General features: G+C 42.4%; 2 protein-coding genes across 2 annotated transcripts in view; one reads left to right on the top strand and one right to left on the bottom strand.

Moving 5' to 3' along the window:
* The window catches only part of LOC111862485 (fatty acid synthase), a 123,711-nt gene extending 114,144 nt beyond the window's left edge, over window positions 1-9,567 (bottom strand). Inside the window, exon 1 of the mRNA XM_023847951.2 lies at window positions 9,544-9,567. The gene's annotated coding sequence lies outside the window, so the exon portion shown is untranslated. The remainder of the gene's footprint in view (window positions 1-9,543) is intronic.
* Window positions 1-27,012, top strand: part of LOC111862476 — a 97,694-nt gene that overhangs the window by 51,670 nt on the left and 19,012 nt on the right. The gene's annotated exons all lie outside the window — the stretch shown is intronic.

Genomic DNA, 27,012 nt, shown 5'->3' with positions numbered 1-27,012 from the left:
CGTAAAGTAACATTGACTGAGATTCTTCATCATTTTCCTCAGTCCCTCCAGGCAATCGCAGAGATACTACCGTAAGTTAGGACACGACAACTTCTTTCTACATTCTTTCCTATTCAATATCATCCAATCATTTGAAGCGCATTGGGGAGTGGATGTATAGATCCCCATTTTCTTTACCTCGGCACTAGCTGGAGGGTGAGTGGTCAACTTCACGTCCCGGCCGCTTTAGCCAGGGGAAAGAGCCCTTGGTTCCCATTCGATAGGAGGTTGGATGAAACCGAGAGCCGGTGTGAACAATTTGTAGAAGAGAAAATTCCTGACATTACCGCCTGTTTTACTGATAGGCTCTTCGAATAAACTTGAGATACAAATACACACCAATTCAGCGATGAAACTAACAATTATTTACATGAAAAACAATAATTTTCGATATAATATTTGGGATTCTCACGGTGGTGAATATGAAGATTGTTATATTCTTGAATGTGGCGACTTGTAGTCTGATAGAAATGTATCGATATTTTTAAGAAACGTTTTTCTTCAGTGTAGAAAATTAATCTGAACGTGGAATTAAAGTAGGAGGCACAGAAGGAGTGGGATGAATGGGATAATGACCCTGAACGGTCCGCTAAGAGTAAGGGGAAACAATGAGACCATCGTGACCCTTGAAAGGTTCGTTTTTTGCAACTGTAGAGAGAGCTTACTCATGTACCCTGAATATGTAGGCAACACGTTCTTCCAAAGAGAGCAATATGCAGAGAGTTGCGATGTTTCTGTTATGCAATGGTTTAGCTTCTGTGCACGCGGTGTAGCGATGGCTTTCAGCTTCACACAGACACCACGCGCCGCTTACAGGGCGCCCGTTACATAACCGGAGACATTCACAGTGACCTGATTCCTATGACGTGAGTACAGACAGCAGGACACCTGCACTGCGACGATAGCGATGCTTAAACATTGCAGATACTGACTTACCGTCAGGGTCACGCCATAGCTCAAGCAGTTAGTCGCTGGCTTCCCACCGCGGCGGCCCGGGGTCTGCTCAAGTGGGATTTGTGGTGGACAAAGTGGCGCTGGGCCAGGTTTTCTCCGAGTACTTCGGTTTCCCCTGCCAATCTTTATTCCACCAAAATTCTCCATCATCATAATCACCCGGGGCAGGTACAATAGGCCAATCAGTGGCCGATGTGCCGAGTGGACTCAGCTGGACTCCACCCACCACTATGCGAAGTAAAAAAAAAAAATAAAAACTGCCGTTGGATAATCGGAGAGAATGGTCGATACTAACCGGACTGAACGATCGATAGTCTGATCGATAGGTAACGTCGTTCAATGGCTTCATGAACAAATGAATAGCCTATATTTTACACTCATACTGACTGATTCTAGTAAATTATTAAATAGTTAATTTAGATAATTCAGTCTGTATAACGGCATATGGACTGGAAGGCCGGAGTTTGAATCCTGGCGGGGGTAAGATTCTTCTCTTCTACACAGGGTCCAGACCGGATCAGGTGTCCACCCAGCCTCCTATCCAATGGGCACCGGGGGCTCCTTCCCCGGGGGTAAAGCGGCAGGGGCGTGAAGCTGACCATTCACCTCCATCTAGTGCCGTGATCGAAAATGATGGAGCTACACCTCCACTCCTCAACATGTCTTCATTGAATAGTGCTTAATTATTTAAGCACATGGATAACTTTGCTTTTTATCAGAGAGTGACAGATTGCCTGTGGTTCTGTATGGATGTGAAACTTGGTCTCTGACATTAAGGGAGGAACATAGACTGAGGGTGTTCAAGAACACGGTGTTGAGGAGAATATTTGGACCGAAGAGGGATGAAGTGACAGGACGTTGGAGAAAACTGCATAATGAGGAGCTTCATAACTTGTACTCTCCTCTAAGTATAATTAGACTCATCAAGTCAAAGAAGGTAAGATTGAGAGGACATATAGCACGCATGGAGTCTAAAAGGAATGCACATAGGACTTTGGCGGGAAAGCCAGAAGGAAATAAACTACAGAGAATACATAGATGTAGGTGAGAGTATAATATTCAAACGGATCTTAGAGAAATAGGAGGGGGTGGTATAGACTAAACTGATCTGGCTCAGGAAAGAGATCAGTGGAGCGCTCTTGTGAGCACGGTAATGAACTTTCGGTTTCCATAAAATGCTGAGAAGTTTTAGAGTAGCTGAGCGACTGGCGGCTTCTCAAGGACGGCTCAGTCCCATTTAGTCAGTTACGAGTGAGTAAGAGGTCTAATAATTTAAAATATTGTGGCATGTAGATCCGTTGCCAGGAAAAGACCGCGGAATGTACAATATACAACATCCGTTGTTAAATAACGGCTCTGCAAACAAGCATGTTTCCAAGGCAACAATGGAATATACCAATAACAGGAACCTCAACAGACAGGACCGCAAATATGGGACATCAACAGATGAGCAGTGTTTTATACAGGGTCCGTGCCGAGATGTTATAAACAGGACAAGTCTAGAGTGTAGTTAGTCAGTCGTGAGTTGCAGTAGCTGTGGCCGGGGGTATTTCGGGAACGTCCGCCGTTGAAAGCCGCTACTAAGCAACGGCTAGTGAACAAGTGACTGGATACTAGTGTGTGTAACAGTGAACTGTAAAGTGTAGTCACGCGCTGTGTCAGAGGGTTCAATAAATCCTACCTACCCGTCTAGAGTCGCATTCTATCACGTGACAATATTTTCAGTGCTTTTTCATTTGTGTGCGTTCTTTGCTTAAAGTACAGCAGACTCCCGATTAACCGGGGCCGAATTATCCGGTGATTTTGTGTAGAAAATTCATTGTTTCGTGCAATGTCTAGGACAAAAATCATGTGAAATTGCCTTTTTTAAAAAAGGAAAAGGTACAAAAGAGAAGGAGTTTTATTAATGTTTACTTGGAAGCTCAAGAAGGTTTTCTTTGTTTTGAACTTTTCAACGCGCAGAAATGGCATGATAATTTCTCAGAAACCACACTCACGTTTCTACCAACAGCTTTCGAGTAAAATACACTCATGAATATACGAATCGTTCTGTAAATTTCAACTCAAGAGCTAGTTATATTTTTTTTTCTTGATGATTATCCTAGGTGTCCGAATATCTGTGGAAATTAACCCCTTATCCACCCTGAAACGGGAAGTGCATTGAATTATTGCTACTTCGTTCATTGGCCGGTTGAATGAATGCCTGTCCTGTCCACTTATATTGGCTGACTATCGGAAATCAGTGATTAATTCAAAAACTAACGTGTGAGTGAGAGATTCAATCATTTAAAGTATTTTCAGAACTTCTAATTTGTAACCGTACTTTGCACGAAGTACATTAAATAACCACTTAATGGCTCTGTTAGGCGAACCGGGATACAGCAGTCGGTACAGAGACTGGCTACGGCTGGGTCGGAGTTTGAGTCCCGATACGGTAAACAATTTTCTCTTCTCCACGTCGTCCAGACCGGCTCTGAGGTCCACACAGCCTCGTACACAATGGGAAACGGATTCTCTTTCCCAGGGGGAAAACTGGCTGGGGGCGTGAACCTGACTACTCATCTCCACCTAGTTTCGAGGCCAAGGAAAAGTGGATCTATACATCCACTGTCCTATACGCCTTCATGGCATAGTGTTTAATTAGTTAAGAACAGGGACAACTTTGTCTTTACTTAAACGGCTGTTATGGGTCTTGCGTTTTATCTTCGAAACAACTGGTCTGCTTGCGATTAATTTTGGGGGTCAGAATCTAAACTGTGAATTTTGCAAAAATTTAATTTTCATTCGAATTGGTCAGTAGTAAAATTTATTTTCTTCTGCTTTACTGACGCTAAAGCCTATTTAAAGTTCCTTCTACATGGTTTGTTTTCCATCTTCTTACACCAAATATTTTGGTCTCTGAGGTTTCGTAACAGTACATTTTTTCTGTGGTGGAATCGTTAGTCCCACGCCCAACCCCAAAACGTGAAGGATCAGGGACACCACTTCGTCTGTCCCCTACCGTTTGAAACGTCTCGCACGGCTGGCACTACCAGGAGCTTACGCTCCCACCAGCATAACTCTGCAGGTCATTTGGCTCACAAACCTCTTCGCTATAAGGAAACGACATGGTACATGAAGTTAAAATTGAAATTCAAGGATTTTCTGAGACAACTCAGCATGATAACTGTGCACATAACTATGATGAAGTTCTGCAAATTTTATTTCGCGATATCTCCGTGTGCTGAATGTTTAACAAATTACGGGGAAGCAAATGATCCTCCGAAAGAGTCAATAAGCATGAATCTGCAACATGACGAAACTCTTGACTTTCCGTGTTCATCTGATCCTTGTACAATGCAAAGAAAATTGACAAGGCAACGAATAAGCACGAGGTGACTGTCCGCTCTACGATTCATGTCCGAAGCGGGACTCAAGCGGCAAGGTCTCAGACCCACTAGCAGATGTCATGTTCGAATCTCGAATGGGGTAGAAATAATTCTGACTGAAATTTTTCGTATTTTTTTCTGTCTCTTAATGGACAACTTTACAATTTGTCACGCATTTACGCCTGCTTATCTTTATACTAGTTTACATGGTAATCTAAAAAACATAAAACAAATTCCTTGGCCTCTAGTCCGCAAGCGAACTATGCCGACCGAGCGACAGCCGCTTGTATGCGAAGTTAGTGCCAAATTTTGCGAATAAAATGTGTTACGTGGTCAGCGCAACGGATCCCCATGGCCGTTAATCTCGGGTTTCTAAACCGAAGCCGCTGTATGCTTGAAATAGCTCTTCAGTTATCCTTACGAGGCTAAGTGGACCCCGTTCCAGTGCCACTACTTCTCAGAAAATCTGGTAGCGCCGGGAATCGATCCCGGGACCTTTGGATCTGTAGCCGGGACCTCTGACCACTAGACCACAGAGGCGATCCATGGTAATCTACTCTGATGCTTATCCATGCACTCACAACAGTAGACTCTAACGCGTCTCTCAACCCACATATTCCAATTGGTCACGATACTGACTATCCTCACTTAGGTTTTCATATTGTTTATCGCTATCTCAGGCCTGAATTAAATTAGGACACGACCCTTCCACGTCTGCTTCAATTCTTTATTCACTATCCTCTAATACTTCGACGTTATACAGACTAAGAACACAGACCGACAAGCTGTAAATAAATAGAACAATTACATGACATAACTCAATTTAACTTGGTACTGAAGAGGAATATCAGATGTTGTGAGGGGGGGGGACAAATTAGGAGCTTCGCCAACTGTAATTAGAACGATCAAGTCAAGGAGGATGAGATGGGCAGGGCATGTAGCACGAATGGGGAAGAAGAGGAATGAATATAGGATATTGCTGGGAAAGCCAGAAGGAAAGAGACCACTGGGAATACATAGACGTAAGTAAAAAAGTAAAGCTATCCCTGTAACAGGCCGTGGAGACCCATAGGGTTGAGACGTTGAGGCTCCCAGATTATCTAGACAATCGGCTCACAGATGGCGGTGAGGTTGTCAGCCTTACGCGCCGGCCACATTTGACTCCCAGGGAAATTCCTGGTACTCATTTTTGTTAGAGGCTGAGTCGACCGCAGGGCCATAGTGCGGCCAAAAGGATTAGGTCAATTGAAAAAAAAAATCGAATCATCTCATCGGGACTTGAACCCGCGACCATCCGGTTTGTAGCATAGTGCCTCAACAAACTACGCTACCGCATTCCTCTACATAACTAAGAAGAGTGCAGAAGAATATTTAGTTGAGTTCCAGAGTGACTGAACAAGAAATGAACAGAAGGCTTCATAGCGAATTGAAGTACTAGTTTCTGTGTTGAGATCCGTTGCGAGGAGATGACTAGTGAAGAATGGGAATCCTAGTGCGTGTGCAACGGTAAACTGTAAACTGTGTTAATCAACGATAGCGCTGTATACAAGTGTGATTAAGAGAACTTATAACCGAAGTGCCAATAAAGACAATCATCCGAACTAGAACCCGGTATTTTCGTCACGCGTACCAACCTACACGTGACAATATTTAAACAGTAAAGGTAAAAAAAAAGTGAAAGATGTTCCAGTGCTTAATTAATTGAGCACTACGCCATGAAAACATAAGGGTGAGTGGAGGTATAGCTCCACCACTCTTCACCTCGGCACTAGTTGGAGGTTAGCAGTCAGTTTGACGCCTAGGTCTCTTTAAAACCAGGGAAACAGCTCACGGTACCCGTTGGATAAGAGGCTGGGTGGCCCAAAAGCCGGTCTGGACGCTTTAGATAAAAGTCTTGTCCTGCCGAGAATCGAACTCAGGAGGTCCAGTGTGTAGCCCGTTCCTATACCGACTGAGAAAAGCCGACTCCATATCTTTAAATAGTAGAATTATGAATTTACTGTTCCTACAAGCAGCTGCAGAATAATGACAAGAGAGGACTTGGACTGTGAAAAGAACACGTCATGTGTGATGTGAAGTTACAGTGAGACGGTTGTAAATCTGTTGCCAGGATACGACTAGTGAAGACTATGAATCCTACTGTGTGTGTAACGGTGAATCGTAAACTGTATAGATCAGCGATAGCGCTGTTGTTTGTAGTCCCGAGTTGTATGAATGTAAAGGGTGCAATAAATCCAATCATTCAACCCAAAACCCCGTCTACAAGTCAGTCATATACGTGCCAATATAGATGTCATGTGATTTTTTTTCTTTAGAAATTCTTGCTGTATTTGCAGCTTTCGGTTTTGGTCTAAAACTCGCTCCAGTATGTTTACTTTAGATGAATGTGAGCGTAACATTTTCATACACAGCTGCATATTGTATGAGTTACTTACGCAACTCCTGAACTACACAAAAGAACTTGCGGAATTATTTCGACTGAACAGGTTGTGCATGCACCCGACACATGAAATTCACGGTCAGCGTATAGGACTCAGGGTCACTGCCTAATGAAACCAGGCGGGCAGCGGGGCTGGATTGTAAGACAGTTTATATTAAAGGGCTGCGAAGAGTCGTGAAAAAAATTCTGCGCTTAAAAATGAGGTCAAGTAGCTATAAATTATTTACAGCGACTGTATATACTCTATGGTCGCCGCTGTGGTCTAGTGGGCAGAGTTCCTGGTTACAGATCCAGAGGTCCTGGGTTCGATTCTGAGAAATAGTGGGTCTGGAACGGGGTACACTCAGCCTCGTGAGGATAATTAAGGAGCTATTTCAAGGAAATAGCGGCTCCGGCTTAGAAAACCGAGATTAACGGCCGCGGGGATTCGTTGCGCTGACCACTTGACACCCTCTATCCGCTAAAGTTGGCACTAACTTCGCCGACAAGCCGCGATCGCTCGGTCGGTATAGTTCGCTTGCGGACTAAAACCACGAAGTTTGTATCTGAATACGACACCTACCGATGAGTAGAGCTCTTAATTTGTATTCAAACTGTTATAAATATATAATACTACTGTAAGAGCCACTGAGAATTCAACGGACAATCTTATCATCTTTTCGTAGTATCAGTTTCCCCGACATCTCCAGTATTTCTTTGCAGTTCGATATTTAATCGAATGATGAGTCGAGGACGACGTTTAACGCAGTATACCACGAATAACAAATAAAAATAGTAAATAGTAAACAATATTCTTTATATAACATACTACACTTATTATATCCACTACAAATTTATGTTAGTACTCAGAGAATAGACACCATAAACCGAAAGAAAAAATGTTCACTCTTTCATGATCTGTTATGTAACTTACATTCATGTACCGAGTTATCGGTCGATAATTTGTCACTATGTAGCCTCAGATCATAAATGTCAAGGTTATAGGGCCTTTTATACATAAAAAACGAAAATTACGATATATACGAGGGCTATTCGGAAAGTAACAACAGGAAAGAGCTCGCGAATGCGAGGACCCCTTGTAGGCCATCACATAACTGGTCACATAGTGTTTGTTCTTGTCTGTACATAGTAAGTTATGATGTGTCCTGTGATTCATAATCCCGACATATGCGAAATTCGCGCTGTTATCCGTTCTATTCATGCTAAAAGCATGAGTACTGTCGAAGTTCACCGTGAATTATGCGCAGTAGTTTAAGGCCGAAATGTAATGAGTGAAAGAACGCTAAGACAATGGTGTACACTGTTCAACGATGGGAGAACAAATGTTCATGATGAAGAGACAAGTGGTCGGCCGGCAATCTGGACTGAGCGGCGATCTTGTTCAAAGTGTTGATCAAATGTTTGTTAAAGACGGCGCATCACAACTTAAGAACTTTCGTGTGAATTTCCACAAATTTCACGCACTGTTCTATATGAGACTCACAGTTAGGCTACACTATCACAGATTTAGCGCAAGAGTTTCAGAAAATGATCACGGGTGAGCACAAAAGGTGAAGAGAATGGCTTCGGCTTTTGCAGACTACTTTAGAGCTGTACCACAAAGATGGCGATGAATTTCTTGATCAGATCATACGAGTGACAGGTGATGAAACCTGGGTTTTATTTAGAAAAGCAAAAACTTAAGAGCAGCCAAGGCAGTGGATGCACACACATTCACCAAACAAGCCGGAAATGTTTAAAAGAACGTCTGCCAAAAATCTTATGCCAACTGCTTTCTTGGACAGGATAGGAGTCCTGGTGGCGAAATTCATGAACCACGGGAAACAATAACATCAGATGTGTAGTTAGAAACACTAAAATATGTATAGGGCCGTTCATAAAAAAATGGAATGCTGACATACGGTGTATTGCTCCTCCATGACACAGCGAATTCAAATACACCTTATCGCACTCAAATAATACTGGAGCATTTCAACTAGGAGTTGTTTGACCACCTTCCATACAGCTCTGATCTCGCTCCGAGCGACTACCACCTGTCTGCCTACCTGAAGAACTAGTTAGGATCGTAGCGCTTCGACTATAAGGATGATTTGATAGAAGGTGTCAAAGCGTGGTTGAGCTCACAGGCGGCAGACTAATTAACGCAAGCACAGAAAAAACTTATTCCCCTTTACGATAAGTGGCTCAGTTCCGGCGGTGACTACGTTCATAAGTAGCTTAAGTATGTACGTATTTTTAGTATATAATATTTTTCTGCTTGCTTGTTTTGTTAACAGCTCACCGGAGGTTACTATCAGAACAGCCATAGTAATTGGGGGAACCCATGGGAAACCTGATTTTTAAACACTTTATGATCATGTACTTTTATCACGTTAGAGATTTCTCTCTTGTGGAGTATAACACCATGTAGTCCGTTGAAAGTGACCAGACTTTTCGGGTAAATATGTGGCTTTCTTCTTCGAGACCGAAGAATAAGCCAAGCAAGAAATCAGCTAAAGTAGTTAGTTAGAACAGTAGGCGACGTGCTCCTCCGAAACGTCGGTTGAATTTCAACGGACTATAAGGCGTTGTATGTCTCACAGTACAGAACTCTTCGTAACTACCTCTATGAGAATCTAATGTCCTACTTCCATTAGGTTGTTAGATAAAAGAGAAACGAAACTTTAATATATTTAAATAGAAAAAAATTAAACAAATCAAATTCAGTAAAAAATATTTAGAATATATTCCATATAACCATACCGGTCCTGCTCCGTCTCCCTCCGAATATCACAGGGTGAGAAGAACTGAAAAGGTGGCAAATCTAACAGCAAAGCTCTCAGCACTGCATGAGCAGCCATCTTGTGATTAATGGACAGTAACAATTTACGTAATATCGGGAACAAAATTATGGTACAAAGGGCTTGAAGATCGTTCGGACGTTGGGTCAAGAGGTCAGATATTTGTCTCTCCTCACGTGCTGTAGAAATAGCACGAGTTATCTGCTGCAAGACCTGTGTGATACACCCCATCTTTATCTGGCAACCCCAAGGTCAATGCTGCTCTATATCTTGACTTCATTGCGTCTCACCTAAATTTAGGCCATGAAAAGTTTTGAACTACCAAGACTGGGCGAAAACCATTTTCAATAAAATTACAGTTTTAATGCAACCGAAAAGATTCGAGATGGCTCAGTCGGTAAAACGACAGGTTAAGGGCTGGACGCCCAAAGTTCGATTTTCAACAAATTCAAAGTTCTGAGGTTAACCCAGCCTTCTACCAATGGATACAAGGGGCTTCTTTCCGGGGGTAAAGCGAACGGCGTGTTTTGAATTATAATAAGAAATAAGAACGAAAAAAATTTGTCACAACCTAAATCTCCACATTTTCCTTGCTCCGGGGCCCCCACACCTACAAATTCTATCCTGGTCAACTACACTGAGATACGCCGCCATGACACACACACCTGTATATTATGGATACTGGGCTGCCTCGCGCTTGCGTAATGCAACGTGATTTTGCCGGCTGACGAGTAATAATTACTGATATTCAGTTTCAAGGACTGTTAACATATCGTTCACATCGGATAACTGGATAACAGTGAATAGTGAACTGAGAAGGATGAGGAATTTAGTGGTGGTGGCCTGTTTTAATTATTTTCACGTATGAGGGAGTTGCGTGACTAATAATGACGGGTCCTGGGTTGGATTTATTGGCACTTTTTTACAATTAAAATTAATTATAACAGCTCACAGTCAATGGCTGCCTAAGACTCGCTCCATTCCTTACTGGACTACGAGTGTCTTCACTTCCCCTGTGACTGACTGGGTTCTGATTTACGAATCGGTCACTTCTTCTACTTCTACTGTCTTGCGAACGACTAAAACGGAATTTACGAATGAATTCTCTTTTATAACTTCAGGCGGACAGAATAAAAATCACCATGTCTTACAGTTCTTCTGTTATTCTGTTATTCCATTGCCTTGGAAACACATGTTAGTGAGCCGTTAGTTAGTAATGGACGCCAGCTCTGGCTCCACTATCCCTGCTTTCAGGAGTTATGTCTCAGTATTATTCTGGTATTTAACTGGTGGAGCTACATAATACCGTTGATGGACTGAACAAAAGAACAACTACCTACGATCCATTTTCTTTCTAGTCTGAGAATATTAAAGTAGTGGATTACATAGAACAACGACAGTTGAGTATGGCGATAGCTGACGAGGGAGGGCATACACAAGACGGCGCGAATTCTGAGCAGCCATTGACTAAACATATGTTTCGGAGTTAATGATCAAATGCCACGGCATGTCCATAACGACCGCAGAATCAGCACTGATGTAATCACATCAGTATATGAGCGGGGACAGCTGTCAGCACAGTGTTCGCTTACTACAAGGATGACCTAGGATTCATGGTTCTATTATTGGCACGGCAGATTTCCTCTTCGCCGCCAGATAGATTGTGGCGCATAGACCCGTTGCTATGCAAAGACCTCGGAACAAACGAGTACAGCCGTTGCTATGCAATAAGCAAATCAATTAACGGCCGTTTCTAGGCAACGGCTCAGTGAATACGTCTACAACAATAAAGGAACTGTTGAAAGCGGTGTTTTCTGTTGGGTCTGTGCGGAGCTATATAATGAAGACCCCAGGCCAAATGGCACTATGCTACAAGTCGGAAGGTCGCGGGTTCAAATACCGATGTCATTGGATTTTTTTCAATTGACCTAACCCTTCCGGCCGCACTATGGCCCTGGGGTTCACTCAGCCTCTGACAGAAATGAGTACCAGGAATTAAATAAATAATTTCCTTTGAGAGTAAAGCGCGGTCGGAGCGTAAGGCTGACAACCTTACCGCCACCTTTGAGCCGATTGTCTATATAATGTGGGACCCTCAACGTCTCACAACCCTATGGGCCTTCATGGCCTGTTACAGGGATAGCTTTGCTTTTTTACTTTTTACCCCAGGCCAGTTGAGTGGGTAAATGAGAGATATTTGGAGGTCAGCAGTCGAGAATTGTGCTCTGCAACGGAGGCTGTGAAGAGAAGGCGCTGTAGTTCAGTGAAAAGTTGGCAGTTGTAAGTTGATTGAGGTACGTGACAAGAGTTCTGCACGGGCGACTGAGACAACAGGACATGAGTGAATGAAGCTGTTAGAAGCTGTTGCCAGGGAAAGGTTCGTTAACGCGCATCAGGCTGGAAAGGCCTTAACGGAAGCTGTGGTGATTTGTAATGTGTGGAAATTAGCGATAATATTGAATTACTTGTAGTACAGAGTGGTATAAGAGGTCGATAAATCAATTCACCAATCCATAACCCTCGTCTACAGTCACATCCACAAATTGTGACACTACTGTATCAGGGGCCTACAGAGCCTCTTATACCATGCATGGCAGGGACCTCTTCAGCAGACAAAGCGGCCGGAGCGTTAATTCGGCATCTCACCTTCATCTAGTGCCAATGGCAGAGCGATGCTGAGTTAAGAACGGGAACAATTGTACCCATAAAATTCATTTCATTTCCTTACTTACTTACGTGCCGAGCTCGACAGCCAATGGACAGACACTTGACACATCCAACGATACAACATATCATAAGGCATAATATACACACAACATTAGAAACATAAGAAGAACGACCCCAAAGTGGATGATCAATAATACACAAACAAACTCCGTGATTTCAGTCCGCAAGCGAACTATACCGACCGAGCGACCGCCGCTTGTCGGCAAAGTTTAGTGCCAACTTTTGCTGATAGAGGGTGTCATGTGGTCAGCGCAACGAATCCCCACGGCCGTTGATTTCGGTTTTCTAGATCGCAGCCGCTATTTCCGCTCCTCAATTATCCTCACGAGACTGAGTGGATCCCGTTCCAGACCCACTACTTCTCAGAAAAAATCTGGTAGCTCCGGGAATCGAACGCGGACCTCTGGATCTGTAGCCAGGAACGCTGACCACTAGACCACAGAGGCTGTTATGAATAACACACACGAATTTAAAAATATGACGTATGAGATAATAGGTTTTAACAAGTTTTAAATACATAAACTTTATTATTATATAAGGACGTAAACAAATTTAATATTATTTGTAAATGGACATATAAAGGCAAGCAGTGAAATGGTTGACGGAACGATACACCTGGAGATGGCAGCATACTGCCGAAACATGTAGTGTAGAAGTTGTAGATGGGATTGTATGCACTTGAAGACTGTTAATACATACACATTATGAATATGAAACAGTGCAACAGGCCGCTAAAATACAACATAGGCAATAGCTTGCATCACGTGACTAGTATCACTCCTAACAAAATGGCCGACAACCATATGTCGTTTCGCCAGCGTGCTGTCATCGAATTTCTTGTGAAAGAGGAAATCCCTGCTGCACAAATTCACCAGTGACTTCAGCGTGCTTATGGACGTGTGCGCATGGGGGCGAGCAGTGTTCGAAGATGGGTCAAACATTTTAAAGACGGGAACACCATCATCGAAGATAAGCCTCGGAGCGGTCGTCCTCGAACAGCCTCAACTGAACGCAACAAGGAAAGAGTGGATGAGATCATTCAAGATGACAGGCGTGTGACTGTGGATACAATAGCCCGAAAACTTGGAATAGGGCACAGTGCAGTACTGGAGATGATTGAAAGCTTGGGCTATAGGAAATTTGTGCTCGTTGGGTCCCGCGGTTATTGACCGAAGACCACAAAGGTCAGCGAAAAGCGATCACCTCAGAAGTGATGCAGAGATATCGACACAAAGGAGATGATTTTTTTCTCTGTATTGTGACAGGTGACGAAAGCTGGTTTCACCATTTCGAGCCTGAAACGAAACGGCAGAGTATGGAATGGCACCATTTGCATTCTCCATCAAAAACGAAGGCAAAGACAGTGCCATCAGCTGCGAAGGTGATGGGCACAGTCTTCTGGGATGCAGAAAGGTTTATTCTGGCCCGAATTCCTGGAACCTGGCTAAACCATCAATGTTGCTCGTTATGTCCAGACGCTGCACAAGCTCCGTCGTGCATTGCGCGATAAACGTCCAGGACGAAACATCATCATCCTGCATGACAACGCTCGCCACCACGCCGCTCGCCTCACATTGGAAGCAATTGCAAAGATGGGGTGGGAAGTTCTTCCACACCCCTCCTATAGCCCTGATCTGGCACCCTCCGACTACCATCTTTTCGGATTTGTGAAGGATCAGCTGCGTGGACAAAGTTTCGAGACAAGGGAGGCAATTCAGAAAGTAGTGCGTCAGTGTTTTCGGATGGATGGAACGGAATTTTACAGAAGGGGAATTTTCAAAATTCCAGAACGCTGGCAGAAATGTGTACAAAGAAGTGGCGATTATGTGGAAAAATAAAGAACGGTCTGTAGATTGAGGTGGTGTATTTGGTTTGTCAATAATAAAGCATCTTACTTTACAAAAAATTGTTGCTCATGACTTTCAGTACGACCCTCGTATCATTACAACATTCACCATTCAATACCAACACTAATGCAACTATCATTACAACACTCACCATTCAACACCAACATGGATTTAATACACAGACGTTTGACTACGGACGCGCAACGGGATGCTGAAATACAGAAGTCCAAAAACATGATACTTGTAGCAATGTACCATCATCTCACGCACTTTTAGATTTTATTTTCCAAGGTTGTCTTTTTATAATATCCTCAATTAGGTATGTAATTCAACATTGCAGGAAATATATAACTTTCAGCGCTTAACTCTAAATAGGGCGGACTTCTTATTTATACCCTCTTCTGATAACAAAAGGCTATATTGCGCATATTGTGTGTAAATCTTAGGTGTCTCGAAATGAAGGCGTGATGCTTATAGTCTTGAGTTTCATAACAGGCATTCCCTGAGTATTTCTCTGCGAACCTCGCTCTTTCGAAATCTCCGAATAAGTATTCATTAGAACAGGACAAGATCCCTAGGTTGCAGTATCAATATTTGCAGTGTTATATCAACTTAAACACGGAAACAGCGGGCTCCTACCTCTGAGATGTCCGAAGGCGATGTCAAGGTGAGGCAGATTACGCATGTCGGTATAGCGACAAGCTACGAGTAAGGCGTCGGGGTTTGATTCCCGGTAGGGGCAATATTTTCTCCGTTTCACAGTGTTCAGGCCGGCTATGGGGCCCACCAAGCCACCCATATAACGGGTACTCAGGCATCTTTCTCTGAGGGCAAAGGGGCGGGGGTGCGAGGCTTGCCATCCACCTCAATCTAGTGGCGAAGACAAGAATGGTGCAGCTATGCCTCCATTTCTCCATACGTCTTCAAGGCATGGTGCTTAATTGATTAACCACAGGGTCTTTACTTTTACCTTTATTTTTCTGAAAGAAGGAACTTATATGCCATTACTGATTGCATTATGAACCAGGGGCTCAGCTTACGTACAATTTCATCACGTTTAACGTGCCTCCACCTACTATAACATTCAACATTACAAAAATATCAAGTACAGATTTTTGGAAGGTGCTCCAAATCACAAATTTCTATGAAAATGACAATTGACACAGATTAATGTTGGCAGAATTAGTACAAACTGCAGCGTTCTAACGGCGCACTATTTTATCATGATCTTAAGCAGCATTATTTTAATTTTATTGTAGAGTAAAGTTGTCCCTGTGCTTAACTAAGCACTGCGCCATGAAGACGTATGCGGGAGTGGTTGTATAGATCCACATTTTCTTGACATCGGCACTAGCTGGAGGTCAGTGGTAAGCTTCACGCCCCTGCCGCTTTACCCCTGGAGCGGAGCCTCTATGCCCATTGGATAGGAGGCTAGGTGGGTGACGTGGGGAAGAGAAAATTCTTACCCCAACCGCGAATCGAACTCCGACCCCTCGATTGTCCAGACCATGGCCAGTCGCTATACCAACTGAGCTACCTCGGCTACTATTATTGTACAGACATAATATTCTCGAAATTCGGCCCTATAACAATAACAGATTATCAAAATGTATTACAATCCAAAAGATGGTAAACCGAACAGGATGCTGAAACTGTAATGTTCTATACTTGCGTTACAGGATTCTCGGTTCGAATCTCGGCCGGGACACCGGCTATCCTGACTGAGGGGTTTCGTGATTTTACTCAGTTCCTTCATGAAAATACCTGGGATAGTTGCTGGATTACGACCGCTTTTTCCTCCGAAATATTTTCAAATATCTTATTCATCTACGTATCGTCTTGCTATTCGACGCTACATACTGTAGACACTGACGCCTGAAAGCACACCCACATAGCGATCAACATGACGTCGCGCCCCCGACAAAACTGTCCTACAGCGTCGTCATTATTTGCAACCCGTTACATGGCATGCGCTACGGAATCCTTGGTTCTCCTAATTAAAAGAGGTGACTGAACATACATTATGTATGTATGTATGTATGCCGTATTTACTTCTCACTTATGCAGTACCGGCTGAGAACAAACACAGTACACATACCAGAACGTATGGAACAGATCGCGGGGTGGGGACATCCTAGCACGCGTGAAACGGCCGAATTGCACCGCATAATTTTCACATACGAATTACAAATATATAATTTATATATTCTAAATTGCATAAGATCCTATCGTTCAAGCTACACCTTCCGTAAATATTGTCTGGGGGGAGGAAATTAATTATTTGTTACATACTATTTCATTAACCTCGATCATCGTGTTTACAAGTCAGTCATTCTACTCTATCCTGAGTCAGCTGAATCCAGTCCACAGCTTTATCTACTCCTATAAGTAGAGTAGTATTCTCCTATCCATGACTAGCTGTTTCAATTTATTTTCTCCTTTAAGTTTCCCGACTAAAATTTGTGTTTTCTTCAGGCACAACCTATGCTTCGTTCATCCCATCTTTCCTGGTTTTATCACCCTATTCGTACAATGTAATCATCCTGACGACAGTGAATGAAATGTAATCATCCTGACTACAGTGAATGAAATGTAATCATCCTGACTACAGTGAATGAAATCTACTCTCCCTAAGTACAATGAGTACAATGTAATAATCCTGACTACAATGAATGAAATCTACTCTACCTAAGTACAATGAGTACAATGTAATCATCCTGACTACAATGAATGACATCTACTCTCCCTAAGTACAATGAGTACAATGTAATTACCCTGACTGCAATGAGTGCAATACAGTCTCCCAACTACAGTGAGTACAACTCTATCACCCTACCTGCAATAAATACAATTTAATATATCTAATTAGAGTACAAATTAATAAGCGTGTTATTATGTAACTGTTTACTTTCTTTTGTTATTTCCTGCTCTTATGGTCACCACATTTTTTCACCCCCTTTCATAAAAACAAATGACGTTTCCTGCTTGCGTAAAACAACATATAAATTATAATTATCTTATTTTCGTACATTTTAGAAATTGCGTATACAAACATGGAATACAAAGTCGATTATTTGATAGCCTTGAATCCGAAAATAAATACAAAGCTTACAGACATTCATGAGAATTCAGGGTCAAGTTAAGACGTAAAAACACATGCTAATCATTTGCTAAGTGTTCAGCTTTGCTGCTGTATACTTACTTATATTACTCATGGAGCTGAGCCCTTCTGAAGGAGCTGCCAATTCTGCAGCTACTCAAGAATTTCCCAGCATTTTATGGAACCCGAAGACTCATTACCGTGTTCACAAGAGCCCTCCACTGGTCCCTGTCCTGAGCCAGACCAATTAAAATCCATACCATTCCAACCTATCTCTCTAAGATTCATTTTAATATTGTCCACCCACCTATTCCATGGTCTTCCCAGTGGTATCTTTCCTTCTGGCTTTCCCACCACATCCTCCTTGACTTGATAATTCTAACTGTACTTGGAGAAGAGTACAAGTTATGAAGCTCCTCATTATGCATTTTTCTCCAACCTCCTGTCAATTCATCCCTCTTTGGTCCAAATATTCTCCTCAACACCTGTTCTCAAACACCCTGTCTATGTACCTCCCTTAATGTCAGGGACCACGTTTCACACACATGAAGAACCACAGGCAAAATTATAGTTTTGTATATTCTAGTTTTTATGTTTCTGGACAGCACACAAAGACACAAAAGTTTCTGGACTGAATGGTAGCAAGCATTATCCAATTTCAATCTCCTCTTAATTTCCACCTGAATCAGGTGTTATATTGCTTTATGCCTTCGGAAAACAGAAAGTGTGGGGATGTGTTTAAAATGTAAGGGAGGCATATGGGAACATGATCTCTGACACAACTTTGAAGGGGAGAAAGACACGTGTATTTACTGTGGAAGGTTGCCTGAATTCAGTAATATATAATATAAGATATATATTCGACAAACACGAATAGAAACAAATGCGGTGAACAACTTCTACTGTAGATTCTAAAGGGTTCTGACCATGATGTATAAAACACGGAATTACTGGTTGTTTGGACTTTGTCCATCGTCAGGCATTCTAGAAAACACTAAAGAACACAGCGTTTCGGGAACTGGATCTGTTTCCAGCCTCAGATGAGAGGTGGGAGGCACTCTGTTGGATCCATTAGAAAGAGCTAACCTCATTCACAGGATAACCCATGTCAGTATACCCAACAGAGTAGGCGCCTCCCACACCGCCATCGGAGGCTGGAAAGATATCCAGTTTCAGAAATGTCGTTCTTTAGTAGTTACTATAAGATTCTGACGATGGTGTATAACACACTGATATATTGGGATTTTGGACTTTATCCATCGTCCTGGTTTTAAGATAACTAATAAAAACACGACGTTTCGGAAACTGGATCTGTTTCCGTCCTCGGGTGAAGGAAAACACCTGATCGTCCAATGGTCCAGGAAATCGTCTAACGGACCCAACAGAATAGGTGTTTTCCTTCACCTGAGGACGGAAACAGATCCAGTTTCCGAAACGTCGTGTTTTTATTAGTTATATTAAAACCAGGACGATGGATAAAGTCCAAAAACTCAATACATCAGTGTGTTCTTTAGTGTTTTCTAAAATACCGGACGATGGACGGAGCCCAAAAACCCAGTAATCCCGAACTTGTACCGATTCAGCCTATATGATTTAAGGTTTCTAATGGGGGTGAATATTGATATTGTATTCTTCCGTGTTACCATACCATGTTGTAGTCTGGTACGTGGTGGGTACCAGCATTGAAGCAGAACAGGCTGTCTCCATCTTCAGGTACACAGAAGACAACAATATGAATTTCTAGTGATGACGATCATTAACGAATGCCATGGAAGTTTGTTACGTAGTTTCAGTAGTGAATCGTGAGTACTGACAGATACAAAGGCCCCCTCAACAATGTCCGACAATTTTATGAGAACTGTACAAATGTGAAGATAAAATTAGGATGACATTAGAGCTGAAAGCCTGAATCGTTTAACAAAAATGTCGTCATTGCTAGGCAACGGCTGGGAAAACACATTTCCGCAGGAAGGAATGAACAGGCAACAACAGCGTAAATCTATACGGTATGCCCTATATTATAGAGCGTCTAATTTTAAGACGATTGATTAGAGGGGACAGTAGAATGTGATCATGAGTCTCGAGGGGATCAGACCCGAGATTGACTGCGCTGGCCAGTATCAGTAGCGATTATAAATGACAGACTCATCCTCTCGTCACACATTATATCACATTAGGACTATACCCACAGTGTTCAGTTGAAAAAAAAAACGCTGGTCGTGAGTCTCTAGGGGCTGGCACCAAGACGAACTGATTGGCGGTAAATCGCCAGTCGTAAAGGAGATCTGACTGACTCTGACTCTGACGAATGATTAATTGGAAAAGATCTTGTACGAAGTGGTCGTGACCTAATCGAAGTACTATTCATGCATTTGTCTAGACGCACTGTGCATAACACCGAAGAAACGGCTTAGATTCGAACCGAGCATCTCCCGAATGTGACGTTTTGTAGTACCGTAGGTGTTCACCGACGTTTCGGAGGAATGTACCGCCTCCATCTTTAGTGCTGAAGAGTAAGCCAAGTAAGAAGTAGGCAGCAAGCAGGACTTATGACTTCATTCTTGTGAAGTCCAAATATTTTCATACACTGTTCGTTTTTAAGAATTTTCAGCCTCTGTTCAAACCTCAGAGAAGAGGAATCACATTCCTTGAATGCGTGCAATAACATTTTATCCGGCCTCTCTTTGCGTCTGTGAGAATCCTAGGTATATTTGAAAAGCGTGAAGGATATCTGTGTATTTTTACTTGTGTCCAAGAGTTTTTGCTGTTTGCTCCGGCATCTGTAGTAATAAAATAAACTGTGCTTATACAGTTCTTGATTCTTTTTGCACAGCTGACGTCATTCTGCTTGAATACCTATAAATTTACAAAACATTAAATTTTATAAATATTTAACATTTTATTTCATGCTACATTGCGCATGTATGTAACATTACAACATTTACTAACCAACTAAAAAAATTAATAACTCCATGGAGCTGAGCCCTCCATGAGAAGCCGCCTGTCGCTCAGCTGCTCATGATTTTTCCCCAAATTTTATGGAATCCAAAAGTTCATACCGTTTTCACAATGGCCCGCCAATGGTCCCTACCCTTAAGCCAGATGAATCAAGTCGATATCACCCTATCCTATTTCTCTAAAATCCATTTTAATATTATCCTACCACATAGTCTAGCTCTTCCTACTGGTCTCTTCTGTCTTTCCCACCAAAATCCTATACGCATTCACTCTCTCTCAATGCTTGCTACATGTTCTTCCCATCTTAATATCTTTGTCTTGATAATTCTAATTACTAGTGATGACAACCTTTAATGGTATGGGTGGGATATGAGTTCAAACCCTGTCAGGGCCGCAATAAAAAGTGAACAGAAGAAAGTACATCTTGTGAGATTTGATGTTCTTACAGCAGTCAATATAAACGGTACTGTCTTCCGAGTTCTACCAGACTACATGGCGTCACCATCCCAAAGGACATTAATCCCCAAAATATATACCTTACTACATATTTCATATGACATTTTCGATTAATATTAAGTTCCTGGCAGATCTCAAGAAGCGTACCATCAGAAAACACTGGTAAATGCATGGTTGGCGTGTATTGCATCAATGGTTACTAATGTGTTGACCACGGACCTTCAGGTGTCCGCGAGATTACTTTCTTCTTGCTCCTATAAATTAGAAGACAAAATACTGTACTGAACATCTACAAGTTTGAGAACCACTATGCTAGATCGCTGTAGTATCAGGTTCTGTTCGAGACAGATCTAGATCTCTCGTAACTGTGAGAATGTTACTGACTGCCCCTGTTACTGCAATATAATAAATAACAGTAACTTAGGTTTCATTACTTTATCTTGAGCTAATTATTAAATATAGGTTTGTCTAAGTTAAAATGTGTCAGATATTATCTCAGAGTTTTGGGTCATGACATATAAGCAACGTTTCATACTTAAATTATAGGAATATTTGTAATCTATCGCCATGCAGAATCTCATGTTCTTGTCTCCAGTGGTCTATTAAATAATCGCTGTCAAACTGAGATACAAAAAATATTTTCACAGTCCTCTATTTCCAGACTCACTATGGTCCTTGGTTCGACTCAACCTCTAACAGAAATGAGTACAAGAAACCTTCCTGAGGGTAAAGGACAGCCGGCGCGTAAGGTTGACAACCTCACCACCATCTGTGAGCCGACTGTCTAGAAAAAATGTGGGAGCCTCGACGTCTCACAACCTTATGAGGCCTTCACGGCCTCTTACAGGAATAGCTTTACCTTACCTATTTCTATTTTATATTCTACAAAAATTAAGTTGCTAAGAGATTTTTAAGAAGACCGTATAACATACAGGTGTTTAAATGTCGCTATTATGGTGCCCAGCTCATAAATTAAGGTTTTTATAGACACAAAAATTCGGGTGTCATAAAAGAAGAATATTTATTGATCAGCTGTCTAAGTGTCGATGTTTCAAGGAAGAATAGATACCACGGAGTCTGAAAATGTTTCAGCGGGATGTCAGTAAATGTTACCTGTGACATTCTGAACGAGTTATCGAGAAGATCTCTTGTCTCTGCCGGGGAAAAAGCACCTGTCTCGTGACAATATTTTTCAAATATTGAAATTAAAAATATTGGCACCAACTGGAAGCAGCAACACCTGGCACATAAATATGATTTGTTAGTTAGTTAGTTATTGGAGAGGGTGGGTTTCCCCATGCACTGAGACCAGTATTGGTCCATTGTGCTTCCCTCTATGATATTCTACCAGTCTCTATACCCTACCGATATTGGTGCGTACCATCAGTCCCGACCGAGCCAGCGAGTTTGGCCTCTACTGGCTTGGCGGTATCTATAATGCTTCCCCCATCTATCAGAGGCGTTAGAGACTACTGTTGGGCGGGAAATGTCCTTAAATTTAGCTCAGTGACCTCCTTTACATAAATATGATAGTTATGCGGATAATAATTTATCGTTTATTATAAAATAAATATATTATGTTGACCTATTTCCTCCCCGGCAAAATATATTTGCAACCCCTAATCCGGTCCTTCGGTTATGTTTGTTCATTCGTTGTCTAGACATTAAGAAAGTCTTTAAATTACCAACAAGAAAAAAAACGACGAATGTTAGTCCAGTTTGTGACATAACATAACTTGGTTTTACTGCCTATCTTTTGACAGCATTTTCTTGTGTCAAGGTCGAATTTAAAACAATAATGATTACTGTCCATTTTAAAAACAAAATTATTGTACCCCCGTTGGGAATTCGGCAGGAATTCTCCTTGCTTGTTACATAAGCTTTCGTGTTGTTAATTTTCACAGCCTTCTCCTATAATGTCCATGGTTTATGTTGACCGTCTTACAGTGTATACACTTTTTCACCTTATTCTTCACTTCCACATTATATGTTTCAGCACTAATGTACCATCTTCAGGTGTCTTTATGCACGTTAAACTATTGTACTGCATGCCATGATGTCTTCATTCTAAAATTACTAAAATCTTTAATCGTCATATAGGACGATGAATTCTAAATAATAAAACTTTTCAGGATTCTTCCTACATCGCACTCAGACACGCGAATTACGCCAATCCTCTTTTATGTGAGCATTCTTCCTACATATATTTGTGTATCGTGTTCTGTGTTGTGTTTTGCTCCTGTTACTGCATGCGTTGTACTGCTGGATCTCCTATAATCGTTTCCAGATACACACGTTAATCGAATGTTGCGTCGAGGCCGACTTTTAACGTCATCTCGCACGAATAACACGCATAAATAATAAAATCGTACAGTCTCCTTTATATAATATACAACACTTCATAGGTTAACATTAAAATATTATCAGTGCTCACAGAATAGACACGATATACTGACACAAAAAAAAGTGTTCGCTCCTTCGTGACCTACTACATAACTTACGTTCATGCGACGTGTTAACGCTCAACAATTCATTGTTATGGTAATCCGAAACCGCCTAATTGCAATGACTAATCTCATATTTACAAATGTTTAGATACGTAGATAGGTAACAGCTACTGTCCTGCTCTTGGAGCTCCTGAAGAGGGGGGTTCCTGAGCAGCATTTGTGTGGACGGGGTGGTACAGGGGTACCTCGTTATAAATGGATATTGGGGGCCAATATGGTACCCATATCAAAGGAAAATACATATTAATAACAATTGCTAGACAACGGCTCTCTAAATGCGGGTTTCGTAGCAACGAATACGCTTGTATAAATCAAAGCGTTGCCCAGAGACTGACACACGTTTCGTGGCAACATATGAAATGGGGGAATAACAGAGGAACTGTAAAACATGGTGACTAATATTCGGTCCACCTGGAAGCCAATTCAGTCCAGGACATTTCAGTCGCGAGATTCGTCAGACGGACGTCGTTCCAGGCAGTTCAATGTGTGAGCAGTGATTCGTCGTTCGTTTTCGTCACGGTGGAAGAGAAGACACTCGTGGACCAGCAAGAAATGGAGCGAGTCGGGGACAGTCATTGATTGTGAGCTGTTGTAATTGATTGTAATTGTAACGAAGTCCCTAAAATCTAATCCTCAAATCCATAACCCATTATTATCAGTCACGATAACCCCTTATAAGTCACAATAATAATAATAATAATAATAATAATAATACATGAGCCCTACAGTCCATGATGAACTCTGGCTAAAACTGTTTATGTACTACACAGTCCGTTAACAATGCAACAAATTGTTCCTTCTTTCTTACACTTTCACCTTCGACACATGTTTCGGCCCTAAATGTACTTCTTGGATGGATGAAATAATTTCTTATCTTCGAGTTCCTTCCTCTTCCTCTGAATTTCTGATTTCAATATATCCATGGCTTTAACTTCCCACACGTTCGATTAGATGCTCACATCATCTCAAGTGGGTGTGCTTGCCCGCCACTTTAGTACACTTCTCTTCTACAATGTCAGATAATGTTCATAATTCACAGTGTACATTTACTCCTTCTGCTATAGTCCTTTCAGCCTTCAACTCATACTGAACACTCAAGTCCAAGTCCAAGTCACATTGCGACTGAAGGTCAGTCAGTAAGTCTTGGTGTCCAGCCCCATCTGGGGCTCATGACCAGATATTTATTACTGTTTGGCATTTACGGTCTTGTTTTTCTGGGACGCCCTCTCTGACGAGAGGATGGGTCTGCTTTTTGTTTAGGCTGCTGGCCCTTGCCAGCGCAGTCTTTCTCGGGTGCGAGTCTCTTGGGACTCGCGACCATATTTTACTGTCTCAGATTTGAGACTTCCCTTTTCGTCGCCTCCTACGACTCGCAGGGTCACGGTGGAGGTATTCGACCCCCGCCTCCACATGGGGACTGAACACTAAATACTGAATACTCTCGTTATGTAGCTTCCGCACTGACCACACAGAAATCAGCCTATTGCCCAGCAACGGAAACCATAGCCAACACACTGCTGCTCGGCAACGGATATTAGGTATTGTTGTCAGGCGTGTTTACCGAGCGTCGCGCAGCAACGGGATGAGTGGGGGTATGTGACATCACTCGCACTTCCTGTTGCGCCATCCAAGCGTTCACAGAGTGGTTGCCTAGCAACGCGCCGATACAATCCGTAACTCTCACGTTGCGCGCGTGCCCTGAGGCCTCTGTGGCTCAGTAGTTCCTCCATAAAGCCAATACATCACAGTATGATACAAAACGTGTCTGCCTCCGCTCGCCATTGGACTTAAAACATTCATGATTTTGAATGCATTAAAATGATAATCATGTTCAATTTAAATTACTGAAAACAAACAAATTCCATGTATTCAACACTCAAGAGAACTATACCGACGGCCTCTGTGGCCTAGTGATCAGAGTTCCTGGTTACAGATTCAGAGGTCCTGGGTTCGATTCCGGGCGCTACCAGATTTTCTGAGAAGTAGTGGGTCTGGAACGAGGTTGACTCAGCCTCTTGAGGATAACTGAGGAGCTATTTCAAGGCAANAACTGAGGAGCTATTTCAAGGAAATAATGGCTTCGGTCTAGAAAACAAAGATTAACGGCCGTGGGGATCGGTTGCGCTGACCACGCGACACCCTCTATCCGTTAAAATTTGCACTAACTTCGCCGACAAGCGGCGGTCGCTCGGTCGGTCAGTATTTAAATGACACATATTTTTAAATATTTTCAGTAACTTATATTAAGTTTCCCTTAGTATCAGTTGCCTCTGAAGTTGGCCAACTGAAGCTAAAACATGTGGGGCTACATGATTATTCAATAATAAGAAAAATCTGATATACTTGATGGCAATTTTTTAACTTATCTTTCTCGTTAGTCCGCTTGATGCGAAACTAGAGAGCTTCCCATCCCTCCATAAGATAACGCTGAATTCGATGATCACTGGCTTTCCGCTGATAATGTTGGCGATGGCGTGACATAGGCCTACATCTGAAAGTTGATTTAAATAAATACTGCTAGACCGAATAAAAATAGAGCAGAGTTCCTTTGTGCATACCGAACGGAATAGCCTCTGGGAGTCCAACATCGCCTTAGAACAACAGCGGCTACATTAATAGGGGAGAATGGAAGACCTACTGCAAAGGGAACGAGAGAAAAGGCACAGTGCGGTGGAGACTGGAGATGTGTAAAATTAGACGAAGCGGAGAGCGGAATTTTTCCTCTCCTCTCCTCTCTCTCTCCTTTGGAGCATAGGGTTTATTTCTCAGTTTCACTGATCAATTTTACAGGCGGTAGGAATACTTGGACGGGCGATCAGCTCGTCGCAAAGCCTCTACCTAAATACAGGATAAAACAAAGAATAAACGCAGACACACACCAAATATTACAGCCTAACTCAACTAACTAAATAAATAAATAAATATACAGACTGTTCAATCAAGGAGGAAACTTCGCAACACCACTGACCGGGCCCAATATTCCTCACAGATTGCTGCTGTACCTGTAACGGCGCGCGTTTATCAGCGCTAATGACTCATTCTGCTATCAGCAGTTACAGCAGCAATCTCTGAGGAATGCTGGGCCGGGTCAGCGGTGTTGCGAAGTTTCCTCCATAACTGATCGCACTGTATTATAACATCTGACAAGTCTTGGGTCTTTCTCATCTAAAAATGGCCTCCTTGATGCCGGAATTCCTTAAGGAAAGACACGTTTAAGGTACCATAATATTCACATTGTCACGTGTCCGGGATTCCGTGACAAATAATTGTGGATTCCGGATTAGACGAAGCTGTTTTATTCTACGAGCCGTTTACAATTACATTTACAATCACTGCAATCACTCATAACATAACATCTTCCGGACGATGCGACCTGACTAGTCCGTCATCTCTGGTCTGCTCTTATCGCCGCTCCGGCCTGACCTTCTGGGTATCTCTGTTCTGATCTTCTGGTTATCTTTGCTCCGATCTGATCTGATCTGGTTATATCTGGTGTAATCTCCCTGAGGCAGGTTCTTGACGTACCGAAGAGCAGGCACCGCCCCTAACAGTTCAGTATTTCGTTTCCGTGTTAACCTCCTGCCTATTTAAGCGTTACCACGGAAACACCTCCAGTTCTGCCGAAACTTAGGTATATGTTTCTAGCCGAGTGTTTCAACGGAAGTGCATGTATACTAGTCTCATGGTAAGCCGTTGCCGCGGGAACGTCTTCTGTTAGGGCTCGCTGCCTGAGAAATTAAATTTCATCTCACTCAACTGTTCCGGCTTTTAGGCGACACGCCACTATATATATATGTGTTTGTGTGTGTGTGTGTGACCGCCCCTGTGGTCTAGTG

The sequence above is a fragment of the Cryptotermes secundus genome, unplaced genomic scaffold (assembly GCF_002891405.2).
Source record: "Cryptotermes secundus unplaced genomic scaffold, Csec_1.0 scaffold816, whole genome shotgun sequence".
In the NCBI taxonomy this organism is placed as follows: Eukaryota; Metazoa; Arthropoda; class Insecta; order Blattodea; family Kalotermitidae; genus Cryptotermes; species Cryptotermes secundus.
Note: the sequence above shows the minus strand (reverse complement) of the source record. Positions and strands in the feature narration are given on the sequence as shown.